The sequence below is a fragment of the Ambystoma mexicanum genome, chromosome 8 (genome assembly GCF_040938575.1).
Source record: "Ambystoma mexicanum isolate Mex_15411 chromosome 8, UKY_AmexF1_1, whole genome shotgun sequence".
In the NCBI taxonomy this organism is placed as follows: domain Eukaryota; kingdom Metazoa; phylum Chordata; class Amphibia; order Caudata; family Ambystomatidae; genus Ambystoma; species Ambystoma mexicanum.
In genome coordinates this window covers 1,638,491,618-1,638,506,253 of record NC_090929.1, presented here as the reverse complement: position 1 = coordinate 1,638,506,253, position 14,636 = coordinate 1,638,491,618, and positions in this window count along the sequence as shown.

Genomic DNA, 14,636 nt, shown 5'->3' with positions numbered 1-14,636 from the left:
GGTTCTGCAGTCTGTGGTCAGGCTGCACCACCAAGTCAATGTATTCCGCACAGTCTCTAGGTGTATTGACCACTTGAGCCAAAACATCCTTTAACTCGCCTCTCAACCCACAGCGTTGTTCTTTTGTCGTCTGGCCAACCAGTTTCCACTACCAGTCTGTTGAAGGTTGTGATATATGTTAACAGATCTTGTGTCCCTTGACGCAGAGACAGGAGTTTGTTATCTAACGCTTGGCCTTGGGAGTGCCGGGCAAACAACTTTTCCATGTCTTGTTGAAACCTATGAAAGTCTCGTAGGAGGGGGTCATCCCGATTGACTAGTGGTACCGACCAGTCCGCGGCACTGCCACTGAGATATGAAAACACAAAGGCCACCTTTGATTGGTCATTTGGAAAGGCTCCTGGCCTGCAAAGGAAATTAAGATGGCACTGGTTCATAAAAACCGCATACCTCTTTGGGTCTCCTGCAAAGCGTTCAGGGGGAGCCAAAGGTACGGCTCCCGGAAGGACCACCTGTACAGGGTTACTCAATGGAGCTGGGACTGATGACCCCATTCCAGGTAGCGGTGTTTGGCCGGTCTGTGATTGAAGCAATTGTCTGGCTAGGTCATCCGTGCAATCCTTGGCCACAATCAGTTCTCTCCCAAAGAATTAGTTTCTTGCCGAGTTGAATGCACTTCGGCCCTGAGTTCCCCCAAAAGTTGTGCTAACTGGTCAGTCTCTGAGGTGTTCATGACACCCAGGTAGAGAATTTTTGTAAGGCTTTGCGTTCTGTCACGCTCACCTGGTCTCCATGGGGGCGTTGCACGAAGCTGAGCGATGAATGCCTGCACGTGCGTCGCACGAAGCTGGGTGATGAATGCCTGCACGTGTCTTCTCTGTCTCACTACCTCTTCACAGGGGAGCGTTTGCCTGGAATGTTGAAACGAGATGTTAACCAGCCGTGAGGGGCGGGCTAGACTCCCAGCTCCCGTAACCTCCTAGTGCCCCTCTCTGTTTATGCCTCACCTTAGGCGTTTCAATGGCGGATTCTCCGTCCTGCAACTGAATGCAGGGCCACGGTAATGTTCCAGCCTCTCTTCTGGATCTAGTTGCGTCACTGATCCTGTGGGCTGTAGCGGAGTTCTGAGTAACTGTGACTCTGTAGTCTCTATGCCAATAGACTCTTGGTATAGTTTGCTTAAATGTTCTTAGTTGCCAAAGTTCTCAGTATTGTTCTTATTTCCTTTACAGGTGTGGTTTAGGAGGGTGCCAGATGAAGGATTGCCGTCTCCCCACGACACTGAGCAGAAATCCTGCATGTGAGTACTAACATGAGAGCGCGACGTCGAGATGTACAGTAAATGGTTATTTTCCTTTGCGCAACTAACCTGCTGTTCATTCTTTCCTGTTCTGCTGGTGCGGTGTGGCTCCGGAGCGGCGATGGCGTAACCGCTTCAATGAAATGCAGGAAGAGTGCAGCCTCCGGGTGAGTATTGGTTATCTATGCCTGTGTTTCCCTTTCAGCGGATGTAACGATCCTGAGAGCGGCAGAAGGAAAAGCCTTTCGGATGGACCGCTTCTCAGGTAAGGACTCAACCACTGGTCTAGTTCTTGTTCTCTCTTCCTTTCCTTTCTCCACAGGTGCTGATGGTTTGTGGTTCCCAAGACAGGCATGGCTGAAGACCAAGTAACTGGAGCTGAGCAGACACAGTGAGCGTTACGCTGCAGGAGTGCAAAATAACGCGATGTGTGTTCTGTCCTTAGGGTGTGCTTTATATAGCCTTGCACAAGTAGTCCCAGGTAAAGTAGTCCTTCCAGCCACACCCAAAGCTAGACTGTATGGCTCAGTTCTTTAAGGCTGGGCTGTGTGTGTGTCCATGCTCCCTGTAACATGATGAAATAACATGAGCCTGGCGCCAACAGCGCCAGGACGGACTCCAGGAAGTCCTAAGACAACCTGTTGGGGCCTTAAAGGTCCCCATGGGTGCCAGAAACTGGGGTAGGCTGATCTGCTCCTGATGTCTGGGGGCATGCACCATGACAACTGTCCCCTTTAAAAGAGATGACAGAACTCCCGGACATCATTCTTCAAGAGGAGTTCTCAGACACGGAAATGCTTGGTGAGCAACATTTCCTCATGCCTAAGGAAAACAGCCCTCCTTGGCAACCGGATTCAGAGGACATGGCTGATACTTATTACCCACTGCTCATGGCATCGATGCAAAGAATCATCGAGGAATTTGATAGGCGCCAAGAGCAAAAGAATAGGTCTTCTGTACCTAAGGAGCCAAGAACCCCCCTGAGGGATGCTTCACCTCGGCATAGCACGCCCAGCACTCCCCTTGCAGGAGTAGGCCACAGAAAAGAGCATGATCACCTGAACCTCCACGTAGATCGAGGAGCAGAACACTCAGTGCTTCACCGACAAGAGTCCCCTCTCCAGGATCACCTCATAGAGCTTGATCGCCAGTTCGGGATCCAACTACGGTACCTTCATCTGTGTCAGTATCTGATTGGCAAGAGGACCCGTTCAGGGATTTTAGGATCCTGAGGAATGGGAGATTATGCAGGAACCTAATGCCCCCAGTGAATGGGATGATTATATCGTCAAGAAATCCAGGAAGAAAGACTCCCCAGGTGATTTGTCACCCCCTGATGATTTGGTATCATTTCATACTATAATTGGTAAAGCCGCAGACTTGTTCAAAATACAAGTTTCCTTGGAAGAGAAAAAGTAGGTGCTTTACCAGCACAGAGACAAACGCAGAAGAACGGTTACCACCATTCCTCTTCTCGACACCATGTGGGAGTCTGGGTCGAAGATACTGGCTACACCTTTATCCACACCTGCGTTGGTGTCAAGACCTGAAAAGAAGTACAAGGAACCTGACTCGGCACCACTTTGTTTAAGGGGTTCATACTAAGCCAGACTTGGCCATCACAGTAGCGGTCAGAAAGAAGTTAGCCAACCCATCATCTCCACAGTCAGCACCGCCAGACAATGAAGGTCGTAAGCTGGAAGCCATGGGTAGAAAGGTGTCTTCCTCAGCATCTCTCACGAGCAGAGAGGGCAATGCCTTAGCCATGACAGCCAGGTTTGACCGCAAACTTTGGCTTTGTATGTCCAAGGTGACCAAACATCTACCAGCAGATTTACAGGAAGAAGCCAGGTCCAGCATTGCAGACGGAGAAGCTACTTCAGACCACATGATCGATGTTGCTGTCGTTGTGTCTGAGTCAGGTTTCAGACAAATGGCCCATGGCACAGTGCTAAGTAGACAGGCATGGATGAAGCCATGAATTTCAGGCCTGTGGTGCAGGCACACATTTTGGACATGCCCTTCGGTGGGCAAAAGAAAAGTAGATGACCACCTAAAAGGAATTAAAACGGACACGGATACAGCTCGAGCCATCAGTTCTTTGAAGGATAAATATAAAGACTGGAGGTCTTTCCAGCCCTTTCGAGGCGCAGCATCAAAAGACAGAGGATATACGCGTTCCTCCTATGGTCAAAAGTCACAAGGTAACACATTCCAAGCCAACAGGTGTCAATCCGCCAACAGGTATTCCAGAGAGCAAGCTACGGCTCTTCCCAAGGTAAAACCCAGAACAAACAAAATTTACCATTTGATTGTCCCCCCTGTATGCCAAACACCTGTGGGGGGAAGGGTAAGTACATTTTTTCAATGCTGGAATTCGATAACATCGGTCAAGTGGGTATTACAGGTGGTCCGCAAGGGTCACACGATAGAATTCCTAGACCATCCTCCATCCCTTGCCCCCACCCCTCGCAAAGTTCACATGCTGCGGAACGTTATGGCAGAAGTTCCAAAATTACTGCGCAAAGCAGCTATAGAGCCAGTTCCTGTGATGAACATTTCTAGCCACAATCCCATTCAGAGTAGGAATTACTACAAAAGGGGGAATCCACCTAAAATGGAGCCCTGGGTTGTACCTGTGAGCAGTCTAGTGGATCCAGCCCCGAGGAGCAAGTGGTGGACGACACCCACTTCCGGATTGGTATATCCGGACGAAGGTTCCGACACACCTTGCGTTGCTACTCTCCAAGGAGTCACGCTACGCTCCGTGAGTTCGCCTAGTGCAGGATCACGTTCCTTTTTCTGAAAACCTACTTCAATTCTACATTCATATTCTTTCTAACCCTAATCCTTTTGCTCCTTCTAAATAGAGATCACAGGTCTTTCTTACATTGAGAGACGTCCCGATCCCAGCTCTCGGGAACTGCTCTCCTTCCTGATTGCAAGCCACGCCCCCTCCTCGTGGTACGGTCCCTTTCTCTGATTCTTTCGGTGCCTGAAATAGGCACAGCGTCCCAGTCCACGTTAACAGCTCTCTCTATCCTTTTCATAGAATCACTACTCTGTCTTTGTATCCCAGTCTACGCAATTCCACAATTCAGAACGAATTGGATTGGAGCATTCGTCTTACTCCTTGGTAGGGATCTTAGGGTCTGTTTATTCTTTCTGTCTTGTACTATTAAAGCCCATTCATGGTTCCTACACTTTTTACTTCGATCAGAGTCAGCTCCTCTTCCAGACAGTGATCTCTTCATAACAGAGCCATAGCTGTTCTATAGGGGTAAGAAGGCTTAAAGGAGGTGGGGGAATCTTAGGGGACCGACGATTAGCCAGAAACAAGAAGCAGTTCTAATTACTGTACCTTTTATCTGCTATATTTAAACATCACCAGCAGAAACTACTACCGGATTTACCAGCCCGGGGCCTCGAGTCAATAGGGAACCACATCACCGATCCACAAACCCTAGCAGCTCTGCCCAGGGTTTTTTCCCTTCAGGGTTTCCCTGGGGTTCTTTCTGCATCCAAGCCTTGGGCTGGGGCGCAAAAGGAGGTTCAGGTAGATTCCACTATTCGGCTCTCTAAAGGACTTCCAGCCCTGTGAACCAGATTCTACGGGACACAGGTAGGTGATTTCCGGTGATTTATCTGACTTTGGGTATAAAATTGAATCCCAGTATAACAGAAAGGAAAACGTTTCTATTCCCGCTTCTTTCTAATTAAAAAGAAAAACGGTCAATGGAAGCTCATATTGGACTAAAGGGCACTCAGCAAATACATCAAACGCATCAAATTCAAAATGATATCCCTACAAGGCGTATTACCATGGCGGAACAGAAACGACTTCCTAGCCACTCTGGACTTAGAAGATGCATATTTCCACATTCCAATTGATCCTGCCCACGAGCAGTTCCTCAGGTTCGCTATAGGAGACCTACATTTCCAATTCAGCGTACTCCAGTTCGGGCTAAAGTCAGCACCAAGGGTATTTACCAAATGCCTGGTGCCTGTAGCAGCGAACCTCAGAAGGTTGGGAGCTGAGGTCTTTCCATATATGGATAACTGGTTGATAAGGGCAAGCTCCTACAGTCAAGCTCAATTGGCAGTATCGAAAACAATAAAACTCCTAAAAGGGTTAGGTTTTTCGATAAACAGCCTAAAATCCTTCCTGGTACCCAGCAAGACGGTTCTTTTTCTGGGGGCCGATTTTGACCTCACCATTCCAAGGGTAAGACCATCGGCGGACAGGGTAACAGCCATCCTCCACTCAACATTATTGTTCCTAGAAAAAGAGACGACTACGGTACGCTCTTTCAAATCCCTCCTGGGCATGATGTCCTCATGTATATTTCTCCTACCAAATTGTACATTTCGCATGAGACCAATCCAGGAGGCCCTGGACCACCAATGGAAACAAGTCAGGGGGTCATGGGAAGACGTAGTCCAGATATCGATGGCAGTGCACAAGGCACTTCGATGGTAGAATACTCCACGGAACCTGCTCCAAGGGATGGTATTCCAGGTACCAACATCTACTCTTCTCTTAAGGACAGATGCGTCTCTTTCGGGATGGGGAGCACACTTGGTGGACCTCCAGACAAAAGGGGCTTGGTCAGACCAGGAATCACAGCTCCACATCAATGTCCTAGAGCTCAGGGCAATACGGTGGGCTCTAAAAGCCTTTCTTCCAGTAGTGGCGGGTCAAGTCTTGACCATCCAGACAGACAATTCAACCTCCATGCACTACACAAACGAGCAAGGAGACACGAAGTCAGATATCCTATCACAGGAAGCTCAATTACTATGGTCATGGGCCTTGCACCACAAAGTCCAGATCAGGGTAGAACATCTTCCGGGAGTGGACAATGTCTTAGCGGACAAACTGAGCAGAGAGTACACGTCATCACACGAATGGGAGTTAGACAAAAAGGAAGTTCAATGGATTTAGTCTGTATGGGGTCATCCGCAGATCGACCTCTTTGCCACCAGGGTCAACAGGAAATATCAAATATTTGCCTCAAGGTACCCAGAACATCAGTCAGCAGGAGATGCATTCTCGGTGGACTGGACAGGGAAGTTACTTTACGCCTTTCCCCCCATTCCACTCATAGCCAGAGTTCTGCTCAGAATGAAGGAACAAGATTGCTCCATGATCCTAATAGCGCCGGACTGGGCGCGACAGATCTGGTACCCGACTCTGCAGCATCTATCCAGGTGGCCTCCAATTCACCTCCAGGCTCATCAATATCTCTTGACTCAGCAGAACCACAAGGTCCTCCACCATGACCCAGCGAGCCTCTCCCTCAAGGACTGGTTCCTGAGCAGCGCAAACTCATGAACTTGAACCTTCCGGCGGACTGTTGGGACATAATCAGGGCCTCTAGAGCCCCTTCGACAAGGATCACCTACGTGTGGAAATGGACCCACTTCTCTAAGTGGTGTGAAACATCTACGATTAACCCACTTACAGCTTCGGTAGAACAGATACTACCTTACTTATTACATTTGGCTAAGACAGACAGGTCTCTCCCTATTCTCCATGAAAGTTCACCGGTCAGCCATATCGGCATACACGACAACTCCGGAAGCACAGTCATTACTCTCCCTTCCAGCCATCAAGATCTTCCTGAAGTGGTTGATGCGTACTTACCCTCCTACGCCCTCATCAGTTCCTTCCTGGAGCCTAAACACTTTCAAACCCATTCACAGATGTGAAATAAAATTCTTATCTTGGAAAACGGCTTTTTTGATAGCCATGACTTCGGCCAGGAGGATCCGTGAATTACAAGCCTTGCCTTGAGAACCTCCTTTTACTTTGTTTCAGCAAGACTGCGTCATTTTGAGGACACACCCAAAGTTTCTGCCCATGGTTTTATCGGAAATGACACTTACAGAGCACATTGTTCTACCATCTTTCTTCCGGAACCATACCTCGAAGGCGGAAAGAGCTCTATATTCCCTAGATGTGACTAGGGTTTTGAAATTCTACTTGCAGAGAACTAAGGAGTTCCGCTTATCTAACAGACTGTTCATTGCCTTTGCGGGCCGCACAAAAGGACAACATATCTCCAAACAAAGTCTGGCAAGATGGGTCTCGTTATGCATTACCCATTGTCATTAATTGAAGGGCGACCCCCTCTCCAGACCGCCTACAGCACACTCCACCAGAGGGAGAGTGGCATTGGTAGCGTTTCACGCAGGGGTACCGTTGAAAAACATCTGCAGAGCCGCTACCTGGAGCACTCTGCACACGTTCGCTAAGCACTACTGCCTAGCAGAAGATGCCAGCAAAGAATCTGCAGTTGGACAGACAGTGCTCCGTAACCTTTTTGCAGAAGGCAGGACCAGCCTCCTTTCCCGCCTTTCCCCGAGTATGTAACCGTTGCGTTGCTGCATGGTAAAGATTTGTCAGAAATATTGTTTTTTCTGCATCTATGCTTATATATATATATTCAGTAAAACAATTTTGTTAAAGGGACATTATGGTTAAGTTGCGCTACTAAAAACCTATGAAATTCAGTAAAAAAACTTTGTTAAAGGGATGTTATGGTTCCAAGTAAAACCGAAAAACCCCTGAAATTCGCCAGTTATGGTAAGCTAAGCAACCATAACTCGCGCCACCACCGTGCACTGCTAAGACTAACACCCAGGACATCAAAGATGACATCACAAATGTCATTGATGACATCACATGTCTAGCTCCCTCTTTTTTTGTTGACTGACCTATGTAAGCCAGGTGGCTTTCTTCACTGTCAGTCAGGAATTAAAAAAGTTAAAAGTGCTATATTTGTAGTTCTTACCCTGCTCATATGTTCTTACAATACTTTTCTTTGGGTACAGTTACATCATATGATACATATGCACGGGAGTATAAGGAATCCTGAAACACAAGAATCTTTTCTGTGCATGAAGTTAATTAGTTCGGTTATGAAAACTTTCTGGTAGTACTGCAGTTTTTTTTCCTTACTTTACGTTCCCTGTATATGCTTCTATTTGTATGCATTGTGGTCTCTTTGTTTTGTGTGTAATACTACAATTATGCAGTAAGGGAAGCATTCGTAGATACTTATGTTTCACAGTATGCAAAATTCTGTAAAGGAAGCATTTATCAATTTAGTATCCGACATGGGAAGATTTAGAATATTGCACCTCTATAGCGCATGCTGCAGACAATGCCTACGTTTCTTCATGAGTTCGTTTATGTAATGAAAGAACTCACTAATGCAATGGAATTTTTTTGCAATGCATTGCTTAATGAACTATTTGGCATATGATAGTTCTTCAATGATCTCTGATACTTTTCTGCCAATATTATAATGACAATCCCTTGTGGAGGCTCTGCATGAAAACTAAATGCACATGTGATGTCATCATTACATTTGTGATGTCATCTTTGATGTCCTGGGTGTTAGTCTTAGCAGTGCACAGTGGTGGTGCGAGTTATGGTTGCTTAGCTTACCATAACTGGCGAATTTCCGGGTTTTTTTTGTTTTACTTGGTAGCATAACGTCCCTTTAACAACGTTTCTTTACTGAATTTCATAGGTTTTTAGTAGCGCAACATAACCATAACATCCCTTTAACAAAGTTTTTTTACTGAATTTCATAGGTTTTTAATAGCGCAAATAAACCATAACATCTCTTTAACAAAGTGTTTTTTACTGAATATACATTTTCATAGTGTAAATCTAATATATATGTACTAGGGTTCCCTTACTCTATATACAAGTAACTCAGAACATACCGAACACCCCGCTAATGATTTTGATGGGCGCGGACGGTCATGGACGACATCAACACTACCCAAGCATGCAGGGGGTATCCAAAATTGTTCTATCGTACCATATAAACAGTACGCAAGTTGAAAAAGCAGCATATATACACATTGTATATATTAATAAATAAGCAGTGGAACCTACATATTTAACACATCAACCAGCCATTGAAATACGATACGTAATAAAATGGATTATACCATAACAAAAAAGATATACCTCCAACATAATTACCTCACAGAAACTGCAGAGCTAGAAGCAAAGTAGACCTACAGTATACAACAAATACAATTTATCAGAAACTAGTAAGTAAACTTCATGTTTTGTATATATTGCTCTACTTTTTGTGTGAGGTACAGGATAACTAATATATTTTTGTTTTTCACACAGAAATGTGCAGTACTTTGGAGATTCTGGAAGAAAATGTTTCACATGAGGAAATGTCTGAAGACAGTGATAATAATGGTAGACACTTGTCTATACAAGGAAACTAATAATCATTACCTAATGTGTACTTCAAAAGACACAATGGAAAAGACTCTCAAACGCATTGAAAAGAAAGTAGACATTCTAAAGGAAAATTTCAATAGTTTGAAACAGTTAGTGGAGGACCACATCAAAGAAAAAATACCATTGTCCCACCTGTACCTGTGCCCACTCTCCATGTCCCAGTGAACTATCCCCAAACCGTGAACAACAAAATAAACATTTTGATGAGATTTCCATCCCTTCATCCCCTCCCATCCATCCTCTCCAAACGCCTAATTCCCCTATTTTTGTATCAGTTTCTGCTTCCCCCTCTCTTTCATAATGTGTATACATGTGTATAAATAAAAAAATGTTATGTTTCTTGTAATGACATTCTTTGTATCTAATTTTTAAAGCAGTTAAAATGTCGGCGGAGAGCGCGCCTGCCGGCCTGTCCGTAATTAACAAAATGTGGATGTCCTAAGGACATTACACCTCTCCGTACCATTCGCAACCAAGATAAAAATGTTCTTAGATCACACCAGCTGTCCGGGATGTCTGTAAATCAACAAAATGGAAGTGTCCTAAGGACACTATACCTCTGCTCACCGTTCGCAACCAAGATGGAACTGTCCGTAGAACAGGCGCAGTGTCCAGAATGTCCGTAGTCAAACAAAATGGAGTTGTCCTAAGGACACTATACCTGTCCGTACAGTCTGCAGAACATCTACGCCCATGCGCACCATACCCATAAGTCCTGCGAACATCGTGCCTGTCCGTAACTGTTCGTCTCATATGTGTCGCACTTTTAATTAGTTTCAGGACCAGAACACTGTCTGTAGAACACCGCATGCATGCGCACGACCGCTCCTGCGCATTTGCTGTCCTGCGGACACCCGTTCCCTTCGCGGACGTGTTCCCGACGTCATCATGTGACCGCACCCATGCTGAGTGTGTGTCCTAATTTGCGGACTCTGTCCGGATGCCCAACATTTTAAAAGAACTGATGCAGACAATCCAAATTATTTTCCAGTAAAAAATCACCATTTCACATGTCCCAGACAATGGCCCTGGCTTCCCACATATTTTTTGTAACTTTTTGAATGCTTTTGAGTGTTCGATATGTTCTCGAGGCGCACCCCTCCAACCCTATAAAAAGCCACACCGCAGAGCTGATCTTCATTGTACTTCTGGCTATTGCAGATTGACTTTTGCTGCCTTTAGTGCTCTAGCCGAGATTACCTCATCAACCCTAATGGCATCCATGGCTGCTGTTGCTACATCAGCCTCAGCACCACCCCCAAACCCTCCACCACCACCACCTCCCCAAGGGCATGCAGAGTGGAACACGCGTGAGGATGTAGAGAACGAGGATAAAGAGGATGAAGAGAATGAGGTGGAGGAACGCCCTACTACCAGCACTCACCGGGAGTCTTGGGTGTGGCGGTTGTGGCGGTTGTTTACTGTTTATGGTAACGTACCAAAAGCACGTGCAGACAAGGTCATCTGTAACCAGTGCAAATTAGTGCTGAGTCATGGGAGACGTGGTGCATACAGCTTTGGTACGACATCCATTAAGTGACACCTAACTTTGTTCCACGGTGGGGACATTCGCAAGGTTGTACCTTGTGATGAAAGTAGTAGGTTGAGTTCCTCCACAGCATCCTCCAATTGCTCTCCTCTCACCACAAGAGACACTCCTGTGTGAGAGCGCATCCCTCCAGCTGCTTCACAGGCCATTTGCAATGCTGTTGACCCTTACCTTTCGAGGGTCACAATATTGTGTATGTACTGTGATGCAGTATTCTGCAGGGGGGAGAGACTTCGAAGTGCTTTCGAGACTACGGTCACCGGAAGACCTGCTACCTACCTGCTACCTACCTAAATAAGGGCCACCCTACATCTTCCTCTCTCCACCTGCCCTTTTTTATCCCCATGGTCGGTGTCCCTTCCTTACCCTCTTTTCCCCTCCTCTACTAGTGTGTTGTGTGTAAAAAAGCCAAAAAAATATAAAACAACAAAAATCCCCCCCCAAAAAAAGGCTCTTTTCAGAGCTGCCTTCTCAGTTTAAAAATAGAACTATCAAATAAACAGTGCAGGGCCTTGCGCATTTTTTAAAAATCCGCTGACCGTCCTAGGACAGATAACATTTTGGGGTGCTGCCCTAGCAAAACCAATGCACTTTTCTCTGGGAGTAAGTGGTGGCTCTGAAAAGAGCCTTTTGGTGGTGTTTTGTGTGTTTCAAAAACCTGGATTTGTCAACATCTAATGCAAAATAGATGACTATAATTCCAAAAATGGTCGCAATGCATTTTGTACATTTCTTAGAAAAATCTGATTGCCAGTATATGTAAGATGGACTCCATCTCTGCGAAAAATGAATGTACTACGAAACATAATATTTTCATTGTGAAAAGAGGACATGCCAACATCTCTTAGAAAGGCACAAACAGCCTTATTGACATTGCGCCTCGCTTTCTCCATTTGTGGATCAAATGTAGAAGAACACAGCCACATTTTTCTTTGCGCAATACGAGAAAAAAAAATTACTTGAGAATTTGGAAACATGTCCATGACCTTCTCAAGTCCTTCTTTCATTGCAAATTGCAAAGAAATTCCAGACACATGTCTTAAACTGTTCCCTCCACAATGAATTATAATTATGTCAGGATGAAGCTCTGTCTGTAAAGTAGCACAGAGCGTTACCAAGTCCAGCCACTTCATTCCACGGTCTCCATGCCAGTACACTTCCACATGAGGGAATCCAAGATCTGCAGATACACCACAACGTTCTGCATGCACCTCCAACCAATGTATCCATGAGTCTCCCAAAATCCAGATAATCTGTTTTCGAAAACACATAGCCATAGCTATCTGTTCTTCTCTCAGGAAAAAGACGTCCTCACTAAATCTCTCCTTACACAACACACCCACTAAACTTTACTGACCAATCCCTAGCTCTGCTCATTCTCATTTGCATGCCTCTCCATTCCAGAATGCCCGTATGTAATACGCGCTGTCCGCAGACTACCGCCATGTACATTTAAATAGTGTTCCCCTTTCCCCCTTTAAGGTGGGCTCTGAAAACAGACGTTTTTTTAGTTTTTTTTGCAGATGCCTGACAGACACCTGTTATTTTGTATTTTTTGGGGCTTTTTTCTTCTTATTTTACAACTAAAATCTTCACATAACCTGTTCCAAAGCAACCCTTACATTCCAAAAGAACATGGCATTTCCCAAAAATTATAAAGAAACACCATCTGCTTCAAAATAAGCAGCATTACTCGAAACAATATTCTCGTTGTTACAGAAAAACATACCAGCTCTTAGCATGGAAGCACGCATGCCTGGATTGATTGCACAAATAGCAATGTTTTGTTGTTCACAAAAAATAGAACTGTCGTCCCATATTGCTCTAGGTATTAATCCAAAAAAAATTACTTTCGCATTTGGAAGGATGTTGATTACTGCTTGAACCAACTGTTCCAAATCTGCCAACAAAGTAGGGGAACTCACGTGGAACTCAAATGGAAAGCACCATAGTGCAAAACTACCACATGGGCACTGTTCATCCTACGCATATCTCTACAAAATTGGAGAATTGCCTCTACATTGCAGTCATTCACAGCGCTCCACACCACCTCCCCTCCTCTAACATCGAAATTGTTTGCCACATGCCTGCATTGAGAATACTGCTGTAAACCATGGACAAACATATCTTCGAGCACCAACACCCTGACTTTCTCCATCTCTGCCATCTTCACTACAGACACTCTCTTTCTACACAAATCAACAATGTGAACATCTGATTGGCTGATCCCTACAGTCCCCTTTCCATGCTGGATTTGCTGGAAAACCCCATATGTGGCACGCCCTACCCGCGGACAGCCGCGGTGTCCACGTGGCATGTAACTCTTACCCAGCACTTCTACCCTTTCCACATCGCTCTCGGTTCATTCCCTCATTGGATACAGCTAAGCAGTCACACAACCATCCACCAAACACATCCAAGACCTCTACATCTAACTCCATCATCAGAGTTCTGCACTTCAAATGTACTGTTGATCAGTCTGAATACAAGTCTCATATCATTGGAAAGCAACTACTACAAAAACTACTGTACAAGTCTCGAAGATCTCTACTTACAGCTCCATGCATATCCACATGCATGATTACAAAGTACAGGTATGCATATTTTATTCAGAGTACAACTCTTATGATTCCATATAAACAAAGTAATGCCACTAAATCTGCATAGCCAATACATACATGCCAACGCTCCCGATTTAAGCGTGAGACTCCCGATTTTTCATTGAAAAATCGCACTATTTTTTACTGTCTCCCGCATAACGTATACATACATGCCAACCCCCACCGATTTACGCGCGAGACTCGATTGTTCATTGAAAAATGTCGCAATTTTTTACTGTCTTCCGCCTAAATTAATGCTAATCCCAATGCAATTATATAATAAGAATAAATGTTCCCGATTGCTGTGGTGAAATCTCCCTCTCAGGTGCTCCCGATTGTTCGCATGTCTAGTTATAACATGAAATTATTCAAATTTTTCCCATCTACTATAATGAACTATCACTTCCAAACCTCTCTGCTATCTACAACACAGCTGTAAAAAAACAAGTGAATTTCATGAACTTAAAATTCTACTCATTTGCGAAGCATGTTGAACTAACATACTGTAAATAACATATAAAGGCTACACATATGAAATGAAATGCATGCATACACTATGTTTAGATACCAAACAATAATACTACCACAAAAACATAAAAATCAACGTGTACATTAACATCAGTGCTATAAACACACAAAATTACTAACTTCTTCCTTTTACAATTGCAGTGAAGACCACTCTCCTGAAAATCAGCAGCATCTAAACTACAAACAACATATCTGAAGAAACCTGCTCATTCCACAAAAAAAGTAAGTACAATACTACCTTTATATTCTCACTGTTCCTCAAAGACACTGTGTGGTTCATGCGTGTAATTTGCGCACCAAAACAAACATCGATTTCTGAACCATTCTGCCCACAAATCCCCATTTATGAAACGGAGATTAGTAGGCAGAATGGCACAC